At 46.4% G+C, this 11,583-nt stretch overlaps 1 pseudogene; it reads left to right on the top strand.

Annotated features, from left to right (window-relative positions):
• Nucleotides 7,244–10,136, top strand: LOC8067696 (annotated as a pseudogene).

The following is an 11,583-nucleotide window of genomic DNA, read 5'->3' as shown; positions in this document are numbered from 1 at the left end:
GTTGTATTGCAGTATAGGTTCGATGCTTACAGTGCGTGGTTCAATGCTCTACTTTTCAATGATCTGCTCGTTCAATGCTCTGCATGTGTACCATATTCTTTAAGTTTCAATAACATAGTTTTTGCATGATACACCACAACAAACACTAACAGAACCGCAAACCAACCCACCCACACTCCCACTGATCAGTTTAATAGGATAGCTGCTTGCTTTCAACATGTTTATGATAGCAGGAGATTTATCAGCATGATTCATAGTCTTCTGAAATTATTAGATTACGTTATTCATGTTATATATAATTTGTGCTCTCGGTTATCACGGTTTAGGTCCACAAGAGCAAAGCAAATTGGACAACCGATAACCTAACGAAGTACTGCGAGTGCTATGTTTTAGAGATGCACCATGGGAATTGCCCTGGAGGCCAAATGAACAAATATGGCTGGAAGAGGTTGAGCAGTAGGTACTATGCTGCCACATGTTTGCTGCACGATAGGGAACAATTGCAGGGCAAGCAGAGGACCCTTAAGAAGCTGTGGAGGTTCTGTAACCTTGCACGTACTCACACTCGAGTTAACATAGATGCTGACGGGTTCATCCAAGCTACAGACAAGTGGTGGAACGACAACGCTACGGTATGTGTCTCATGGACTATACATTGCAATTCACTTGTACAGCTCCAACAATATGTAACTGTTTCACTGCCTGCAGGAATCCGAGTTCATGAAGATTAGGTCAACTAGACTGCCTCCGTACTTAGATCAGCTTGATCAGATGTTTGCCGGGAACACAGTGGATGGCTCATCATCGTACGTTCCAGCTGCTGGTCGAACAACTCAAGTGCATGAAGTTTCATCTGATGACGAAGGAGCAGATGACGAGGACACCCCTACCCCTATGAGCCTTGGGACCAAAAGGACAGGAAGCACTAGCACAACTGCAACGAGCCCCAACAAGAAGACCAAGAACACATACGCGAGGGTCATGAACCAGCACATGAACTCGCATTTGGAGCTTGCTAGAGAGAGGCTGGAGGTTCACAAGAATGCCCTTCAGAAAAAAGCACAGGACAAGGACGCCGCAAGGACAGCTGTGAACTGGAAAATAGCTGAGTGCTCTAGGATTGCTGAGCATGAGCTTGGCATTTCTCGAGACACGCCAGCCCTGTTGGACGGACTCCTTGCTCTGGCAGAGAATGAAGCGCAGATGGATTTGTTCCTTTCGTCAAGTGAGACAGTGAGGATACGAATCATCCAGAAGCTCGCTAGCAACCCTCTGCCGGTGGACCCCTAGAACACCTTCCATCTAATGCATGTAGCAATGGCGCCGTAGTTCCACTGAAAGTAGTTGCACTGACAGTGTAGAACCTTTTGCTGGAGATGAGGGCCGATGCTTTTGGTTCTGATGTATGTTGTAGTGCGTACGTGTGTGTGGTTTTATGTCTTTCTTTTCAAGAACTCTAAACTCTATGTTGTGATTTGTTTGGAAAGACCTTTGAATGTACTAATTTGTTTGATCACCAATCTTTGTTGCATTATGAATTTGTATGTGCTACTATGCTACTTTTGGGGCATTCTGGTAACCTTGATTGTGTTGTACCATATGCTGACTACTCTGTGCTGTAATTGTGGCAGGCTAAGATTTCTTGGTATGATGCACGAAGGGAGGAGTTGCTGCAGCAGTTGGAGAAGGAAGAAGATGAGTTGCTGGATGAGATGATGGAAGATGCTGAGGAGGATGAGTTCATCTTGGGTATGTACCAATATGCAATGCACATTGACAAGTACATGTGTAGAGCTGACTATAGAGTTCCTAAAATGAGTGGCATTGAATGGGTTCATGCTAAGACGGCCACTGAGAAGTCATGTTACAACATGTTTAGAATGACCCCTCAATGTTCTTTACCTTGCATGAGCTTTTATGTGCTAAGTACGGTCTGAAATCGACTACCAAGTCGACTTCTTTTGAGGCTCTAGGCATGTTCTTATGGATGGTTGGGGCACCACAGTCTGTTAGGCAAGCTGAGGACAGATTTGAGAGGTCTTTGGGGACTGTCTTGTCCAGCTAGCAGCAGACATCATTAAGCCAGTTGACCCAGAGTTTAGAACACTGCATCCAAGGCTTAGAAATCCTAGGTTTTATCCATATTTCAAGGACTGCATAGGGGCCATAGATGGGACTCATGTGCAATGTGTAGTGCCAAATGACATGTTTGTTCAGCACTTGTGCCGCAAGGGAATCACTACACAAAATGTCATGGCTTGTTGTGACTTCGACATGAGGTTCACCTTTGTGAATGCTGGTTGGCCTGCATCTGTTCATGACATGAGAGTGTTCAATGACTCGACAACAACATATAGCGCTGTGTTCCCACATCCACCTCAAGGTACTGACTATTTGATACACATGACTGATTGTAATACTTGATGACAGTGTGGCTAACTGCTTGTTTGTTGATGCAGGGAAATACTATCTCGTGGACTCGGGCTATGCGAACAAGCAGGGGTACCTAGCTCCTTACAAAGGCAACAAGTACCATCTGCAGGAGTTCCGTGACGGGCCCGAGCCACAAGGTAAAGAGAAAATCTTCAATTATGCGCACTCTAGCCTTAGAAATGTTATTGAGCGGGCATTTGGAGTTTTGAAAATGAAGTGGCGCATGTTGCAAAAGATCCCTCCATACGCACCTCACAAGCAATCCAAAATCATTGTTGCATGTATGGCCCTGCATAATTTTATGAGAAGCAGTGGCATACCAGATAAGCACTTCCATAGGTGTGACAATAATGAGAACTATGTGCCGCGGCAAGCGTATGAGAATCAGCCACCTCCTGAGGTTGTGGAAGATGGTCCAAACCCGATGGCTGCATTCCATGACTCGCTTGCTTATGCTATGGCAACTGGTTCGTAAAAGTGTTTTGATTGTTCACAGGTTTGTTTATTTGATTCCTGCGGTTTGTGAGTATTTTTTTACGACAGTTTTGAATTCATGCGAGTATCTGTGAATGTTTGAGGACATATATGAGCTGTGATGTTTACTGTAACATTGTTGAGCCCATTATGTGGTTGTAATAGGAAATAAATGTTGTAATAGGATGATTACAGTTTGTTGTAATAAAGTGTGCATGAACAGTGCCTGTGAATTTGTGTATACTTGAATCTATGCTTGTTCTGCATGGTGGCCAAGCACAGGAACAACAGCATTAACGACAAGCTGCATGTGCATGGGGTTGCATGGCAACCATTTAATGCAGCTGCATGACTTGCAGTTTTGCAAAATATTTTGGTAAGTAAATAGCAAAAGCAAAATACAAAATGTCAGTATTTTGGTGTGCTGAACATTCTGTTTGGGATTTTGCAATTTTGTAAAATAGTTCAGGAACTAAACAAGGCCCTGATATGATTGTGATTCTAGATCTCTTTGCTAGTTGCTTTGGGATACTTTTTTTTTTGGCTTCTGTGGAGAACTGGAGAACATAACTGGAGACACCTACCGCATTGTGGGCTTCTCTCAGGCTAACATAACATCCCAAATGGCAAGGAGTGAAGGACGACGTGCATGAGACGATCAAACATCTGCTGAAACTTTCTGCAGGCAACACAATTAAATAGCCGTTAGCCACGACCCAATCACTCAATCAGAACGTACGGCGAAAAACATTGGACCAGAAAAGGAATATCGCAACCACTAACCCCCTTTTTTACGATCGACAAAACAGAGACAGACGTTATTCAGTTTATAGTGCTCTTAGTAGTAGTATGATCTTTTATTTCAATATGGATAGTATCAGCTACTCGTATGCCGGACGAATGAATACTGACATCATAAATATGCGATTCAATTATTACAATATGAAGAATGTTGAAATATCCAGCAGAGACTCTCATACGTAATAAAACTTCTCCAGCGTATTCGGACTGAGATACAATCAGAAAAATATCCATACCATCCGCACACCTAATCATCATTGAGCATGGGAAGCTAAGCATGCACTCGCGCACCAACCGAAGAAGCTGGAGAAGCAGTCGTGGTACGGTACACAGCACAGCCGAACGGTCAGTAGCACGTTTTTCGTCAGGAAGGGAACACCTCTACATACTGTGGTCAGTAGGCATGCAGTCGTATACTATACCCCCTGGTACACACTATATACTTCCTTTGTACTCTAAGGCTGCGTTTAGGCCTTGTTTAGTTTCGAAAAGTGAAAAGTTTTCGGTATTGTAGCACTTTCGTTTGTTTGTGACAAATATTATCCAATCATGGACTAACTAGGATCAAAAGATTCGTCTCGTGATTTACAACTAAACTGTGTAATTAGTTTTTATTTTCGTCTATATTTAATGTTTCATGCATGTGCCACAAGATTTGATGTGACGGGGAATCTTGAAAACTTTTTGGTTTTCAGGGTGAACTAAACAAGGCCTTAGTTCCTGGGTGAAAAAATTTCGCGACACTGTAGCACTTTCGTTTGTTTGTGGTAAATATTGTCCAACCATGGACTAACTAGGCTCAAAAGATTCGTCTCGTAAATTTCGACCAAACTGTGTAATTAGTTTTTATTTTTGCTTATATTTAATCCGTCTAAACATTCGATGTGACGGGAAATCTTGAAAAATTTTGGGTTTTTGGGTGAAAGTAAACAAGGCCTAAACAAAGTTATTAAGGACAACAACACAATCTTCAGAGCCTAACTTTGATCCCTTAATTTTTTATAAAAATATTTATTAAAAAATAGTATATTTATATTAATTTTTATAAAAATATTTTCTAAGATAAATCTATTCATATAATTATTGCTCAACAATTTAAAAATTATTCATAATTTATATTTTCTAGTAATATTTAATCTAAATCTTGTCCAAAACGACTTTGTTTACGGGAGGCTGAGGGGGGTACAGTATTGTAAGCGCGGGTGATAATAACAAGGGGCGTATTAATTACGTGCAAGTCCAGAGACACACGCACGGACCACGGTGTTAATGGCGCGCGCGGCCGCGCCCCCGGCCATGCATGCATATGCCCGCATTATGATGCATGTGTCTTCGATCTGGTTAACGTGGGACTCGGAGCCGGAGGTAGATCGAAGACGACGACGACGACGACGCCGGTATGTGTGGTGCGGGACTGCTTCTGCCTTGCCTGATTATTACTACATTTGCCTCGCTCGTCTCTCTCTTGATCTTGGTCCTCGCTCGATCTCGATCTGCCTCGATCTGCTTCTTCTTCATTGCATAGCAGACGGCATGCAGACGCAGAGGCGCAAACACATGTACGCATGCCCGCAGCGTTCGCTGCCGACCGTGCTCGATCTCTAGCTGCCAAGCCTCGCCCTCGCCGGACCGGCGCATGCGCATTGCAATGCAAGCAAGGGCGAGTGGAGGTGGAGGAACGTGGGGGCCTTTTACGCAGCGCAGGGAAGTGAATGCGGACGAGGGTTTACTACATGCATGCATTACATGGATTGGAATAGCCAGGCACTAGTGTTGCTTGGCTGATCCACTGCCAGAAACCTACGAGACTAGTCTCGACACGTAGGTACCATATGCATGCTAGCTTTGATACTTGCACTGCTGCTAGAAACTTAAATACTGTCTCTGCCTTGGACTTTTGATGTCCAGTTGAACCGATGGTAAACTTCTATACTAGCGGTAATTCTTCTTTATCAATTCTGAGCGGAGAGTTTCCGTAGCATTGTTTGGCAAAATGCAATGATACATACTCCATATGAAACTACCACCCTCAATATATAGTTTAATTTTTTTTTTGTTGTTGTTCCATAACATTTAATTTTATGATAACTCATATTGAGTTAGTAACCGTGAGTCAAGAGAGTTTAATTAATTTTCCTCTATAAAACTTATTTCTTCTCTAAAACATTGTTGCGTCATCAAAATCGCTCATGTGATTGCTTAGGCCAGTGTCAATGCATACTTTCATGATATAGTTACCAAGACTATGGACTAGGTAACCGAGCCATATGAGTTTCATGGGAATGAAACTCCTCTCTCATCTGATGAAACTCCTTCATTTAATGACCATGTCAAGTCAGCAATTTTGCTTATGTGGCACCCTATTTAATGTGCATGACACTCTCCTGAAATACGCATTGAGACTGGCCTTAGAGCAAGTTTAATAATACAGCCCACTTGCTGGCCTGTAAGGTTTCTTGCAGCCTTCTCCTAGCCCGCCCATACAATAGTTAGCTATTCACTATTAATACATGGCCCACTTATCTCTCTCACAAGGTTTCTTGGTTCCTGTGCCTAAGCTGGCTGTAAGCTTACAGCCTGCTTCTCCTCTCTCTCCTCCCTTCTCTCCTCCACCTCAGCATTTAGCCAACTTACAACCCACTATAATACTTGCTCTTAGAGCACTCACAATGCAAGACTCTATCACAAAGTCCAAGACAATTAATTACATATTATTTATGATATTTTGCTGATGTGGCAGCATATTTATTGAAGAAAGAGGTAGAAAAAATAAGACTCCAAGTTTTATTTAGACTCTAAGTCCACATTGTTCGAGGTAATAAATAACTTTAGATTCTATGATAGAGTCTGCATTGTGAGTGCCCTTATTAACAGAAAAACATATAGCCTATGCATGTTTCATGAGAGTGTCATGCACATTAAATAGGGTGCCACATAAACAAAATTGCTGACTTGGCAGGGTCATTAAATAAAAGAGTTTCATCAGATGAGAGAGAAGTTTCATCCCCATGAAACTTATGTGGCTCGGTTACCTAGTTTATAGTCTTGGTAACTGTGTCATGAAACTATGGCCTTGTTTAGTTCCGAAAAAATTTCGGATTTCGCTACTGTAGCACTTTCGTTTTTATTTGACAAATATTGTCCAATCATGAACTAACTAGAATCAAAAATGCGTCTCGCGATTTACAGACAAACTGTGTAATTAGTTTTTGTTTTCGTCTATATTTAATGCTTCATGAATGTGCTGCAAGATTCGATGTGACGGAGAATCTTGAAAACTTTTTGGATTTCAGGGTGAACTAAACAAGGCCTATGCATTGAGACTGGCCTTATACTATACTGTACTGGTCACCTATTGTTACAGTTACAGGAGGCATGAATGTCAGGCATATACTGTACACATACATACATGTCCAAACTACCTACGTACGATTGTGCTGTGTACTCGGTAATTGTAAATGTGCACCATGAAGAGACAGATATGATGGATGATGGTTTGGTGACAAGCCCAAAAGCACGTACCGATAGAGGAGGTGTGTGTGTTTTGGGGGAGGGGCCGTCTCGCTCGCTTGCCGCTTGTGGCTGGACTGGTGTTCTCCATGCTTCCAGCCCCATAAAAAGACGACGCTTGACATGAAGTGATAGGCTGCTCAGAGATCTTTCCCTTTCCTTACCCATTCCTGCTAGCTTGATACTACCCGCAGATTCTTTGACAGACAGCAACCAAGTGCAAGTGTTCAACGCAGCTCACAGTCTCACAGTGTATCTGTGTGAGACAGTTAGAGAGAGAGAGAGAGACGAGATCAGCTAGCTCAGTTGGTATCATATCATCTAATAACTGCATAAAAGGAAAAAAAAGAGTTGCAATGATGCATTCCATCGCATAGATAGAGAAGAGCCTCGAGCCAAGAACACGTCGTGTGTGCGTGATCTTTATCTACGCACCGGTGGGGGCAGCTAGCACACACGGCCGGCCATGGCGGCCACCAGGAGAGCCTTCTTCCACTACTGCGGCGTCGACGGCATTGCGCGCGCCGCGCCGGGGGAGGCCGAGCTGCTGCCGCAGGTCGGTGGCCGCCGACCGGAGGAAGGCGCCAGCAGCAGCATGATCTTCGGCTTTCCCATGCCCGTGGTGCCCGGCCGGCCGGCCGCGGCCGTCACCCAACAGTTCTTCCCGGCCACTGCGGCCGCAGCGCCGGCGCAGCAGCAGGCGACGACGGAGGAGCAGTGCCACGTGCCCGCCGGTTTTAGTGCGGCGGAGCAGTGGGTCCGGTCGGCGTCGAGGAAGAGCCGCCGCGGCCCGCGGTCCCGGAGCTCGCAGTACCGCGGCGTCACCTTCTACCGCCGCACCGGCCGGTGGGAGTCCCACATCTGGTCAGTCACCTGCACTCGATCTCCTCCTGCAGTGCACGCCTTTGAATTGTCTTCGTTCTTTTTGCTGTGGTGTTCTCGGCATTATGCAAGCAATCTCCATTTCCTGTTGCATTTCATGCTCATCTCTCTCTCTCTCTCCCTCTCTCTTGTTTCATTGGCAGGGATTGTGGGAAGCAGGTGTACTTGGGTGAGTTCTTGTCCAATTGAAAAAAACTGAAACTTAAATCACGTACTACTTTCATCATTTCATGGCATTTAATCAGGTGTCCGCATTGCTCTTTTTCTAGGTGGATTTGACACAGCGCAGGCTGCTGCAAGGTTCATAGATTTCTTCCTCACATTTGTTCCATCTTGGTATATACGTACAAAAGAGGACCAAATTTCTAATTTTTGTTTGAACCCTCCCTGTACTTTGGCCCTTTTATTTGCAGGGCCTATGACCAAGCTGCTATCAAGTTCCGTGGCGTGAATGCAGACATCAACTTCGCCCTGGACGATTACAAGGATGAGATGAAGAAGGTGATCCCTTATTACAATTTACAACTAAAAAAGAACAGTAGATCAAGCCCACCATCATGAATGAACTAAACAGTGAACAGAACAAAGAACTGCAGCTGCTCTGTTCATCGATTAACATCTCTCTTCTCTCTCGTTGTTTGATGCCATTGGTTATGCTCTTTTCTGGTTCTTGCCATGGCGGCATTCTCAGATGAAGAGCTTCAGCAAGGAGGAGTTCGTGCAGGTGCTCCGGCGGCAGGGCGCCGGCTTCGTCAGGGGGAGCTCCAGGTTCCGGGGAGTCACCCAGCACAAGTGCGGCAAGTGGGAGGCCAGGATCGGCCAGCTCATGGGCAAGAAGTAATTAATTAACGCTGAACAATTAGTTAGTACTAATAGTACAATACAAAATTTTGTTTTGGGACTTTAGTTTGGGAAATTTTTGGCTTGTTTGATCTCCTTGTTGATGCTGCAGGTACGTGTACCTTGGCCTGTATGACACTGAGACGGAGGCTGCCCAGTAAGTGCTGCGCTGCGCTGCCCTACTCTGAATTTCTGCTACGCGCGTCATTACTCTGAATTTCTGATACGTACGCGCGTCATTGAGCTAGTAGTGTCCCAAAACGGCATGTGTGTGACCACTTTCTGGTTTGTGCCATGCTTGCTATTCATCAGGGCTTATGACAAGGCTGCCATCAAGTGCTACGGCAAGGAGGCGGTGACCAATTTTGATGCCCAGGGCTACGACAACGAGCTCCAGTTGCAGCTGCAGTGTGAGCCCCCCCGATCCGTTCTTGTTCTTGGGTCTTGATTGCTGTGTTTTCCTTTGATTTTGTCATGAAAGATCGATCGATCCATACTCTTCCAGCCGCTGAACTGAAATTATGTTTGTGGAGAGGTGCAGCCTGGGACGACGGCGAGCTGGATCTCGAGCTCAGTCTGAGCTGCTCCGGCAGCGATCCTCCGTCCACGGTCGCCGTCGACGCGTCGTTCAGCTCCGCGCCGGGCAGCAAGCAGAGGACGATGGCCCTGACGGTATGTATACATTCGTAGCCGACGCTGAGCCTTTTGCTAACGTCCACTGCTGTGACTAAAGTTCCTCGATCGGGACACTGACACCCAGCTCGATCTGCCGGCGGCGGAGGAGACGAGCGCCAGCTACCCTCACAGGAGCATCCTCACCAGGCCTCCGCCGCCGACTGCCGCCGGCATGTTCTGGCGCCCGGCTGACGACCACGTCCACGTCCAACACCACCCCCACCCCGGCATCGGCAGCAGGGACGACGACAACGACACGCAGCTGCGCATGCAACTACAGATGGTACGCCGCTCGTACCATCACTGATGGATCCGTGACGATGCACCAGTGATCCTCCGTGCATCCATCAGCTCAGCGCTTACTAATCAGCGATCGTTGGTTCGGTTTCCATTTCTGTGAATGCAAACACTGGCGGGCGACCCGGCAGCACCTGGGCGACGAGCAGCAGGAGCAGATGGGCAGCGGCGGTGGGGGGCCGCGCGCGCGCTGGTCCAACCCCAGCGGCAACGGCATTAACTGGGCGCCGCCGTACGCGTACGGCGCCAGCGCCCGCCCCGGCAACGACGACGACGAAGACGCCAGCATGCAGCGCCGCGCTGCCGCAGCATCATCAGGATTCCCTCTGCGGCAGCTGGGCGCGGCGTGCAGGCCCAGCCGCTGAGCCTGAGCCTGAGCCTGAGCCCTGTCGTCCTGCGCCAGCAACAGTGGCGCTGTGCCATTGGCCGGGCCACTGCCGGCAACTGATGGGGGGGCGGTGCCGCCGTTCGCCTCCGCCGTGGGGTTTCCCTTTTCTGGGTAAGCAGTGGCCGAGGGGCGCGCCGGCCGAGCGCAGCGCAGCGGCCTCGTCATCACTGTGCGTGGGCACCGGCACCGGCAGGACCAGCTACGTCGTCGCTACAAGAACGTGGAACGGGTCGGCGGCGGCCGGGCTGGAAAGATTTGAGCGGTTTTGAGCATCCGGAGCTCGAAGATTTTCTGCGCCGAAATAGTGACTTTGCTGACATAACCTCGTTTTGAGTCTGCTGTTCTACTGTAGCTGCATGCATGATTCTGGTGGATTGTGGATGACACGGCAGTACAGGAATGGAATGGTGTGTGTGTGTGTGGCCCATGTCCACAATTATTGCTGCTACTGCTCATTTTGTCCCCTAATAAATCAAAGTTCTATAGTCGTTTGGATGGATCTTTTTGGACGAGATTAAATATTACTAATAACTAGTTGAAGCTTTGAAGGCTTGGCTACAAATATCTTATATTTTCCTCATGTTTAGATAAGTTAGGGCTAATTTTGCTAGCAATTAGGAGTACCTCTGGGTGGTAACCCTTTCGATTACAACTTAAGATATTTAAAGTTCACCCCCAATATTGCTGTGTTGGTTGGCTATTCGGGCTAACATTATGTCAGTTGCAAAGTGCATAGGAAAAGCATTTCAGACACATACCAAATGCTAGGAAGGTCACAAGTATCTTGGACCTCAAAGAAGCAAAACTTGATCATCTCCACAGGTAGTAATTGTACACACTTGTTGTGGATGAGGGCAGCACTATTGGACTTTGGAATCAAATTTAATGAAGTATCTCTCCTATGTGACAATGAAAGTGCGGTAAAAACTACAACAAACCCATTCCAATATTCAAGAACCAAACACATTGACATAAGGCACCATGTCAACTTTGTACATTAACCTCTGTTTTTAATCCCAAACTTCCACCTGTCCCTATTTTGTGAAGGAGATTTAATGGTGTTAAGTAAAGACTAAAAAGACATCAATGCCCTTAACATGAATGACAACACATTTATTTATTTTTGCATGTCATCCTTGAATTTCTTCGTCCATTTCAGGCATCCTTGCAAGCCTAGAACACAACACGCCGATAGTCCGTGCCACTGGCCCGCTACGTGGGGCCATGTGGGTTGCCCAGGCCCTCGCACCGCGCTGCTAGGAGGTATACATGGCCATGTGGCC

This window comes from Sorghum bicolor, chromosome 10 (genome assembly GCF_000003195.3).
Source record: "Sorghum bicolor cultivar BTx623 chromosome 10, Sorghum_bicolor_NCBIv3, whole genome shotgun sequence".
In the NCBI taxonomy this organism is placed as follows: domain Eukaryota; kingdom Viridiplantae; phylum Streptophyta; class Magnoliopsida; order Poales; family Poaceae; genus Sorghum; species Sorghum bicolor.
The sequence above is the reverse complement of the archived record's forward strand: the minus strand, read 5'-3'. Positions and strand labels throughout refer to the sequence as shown.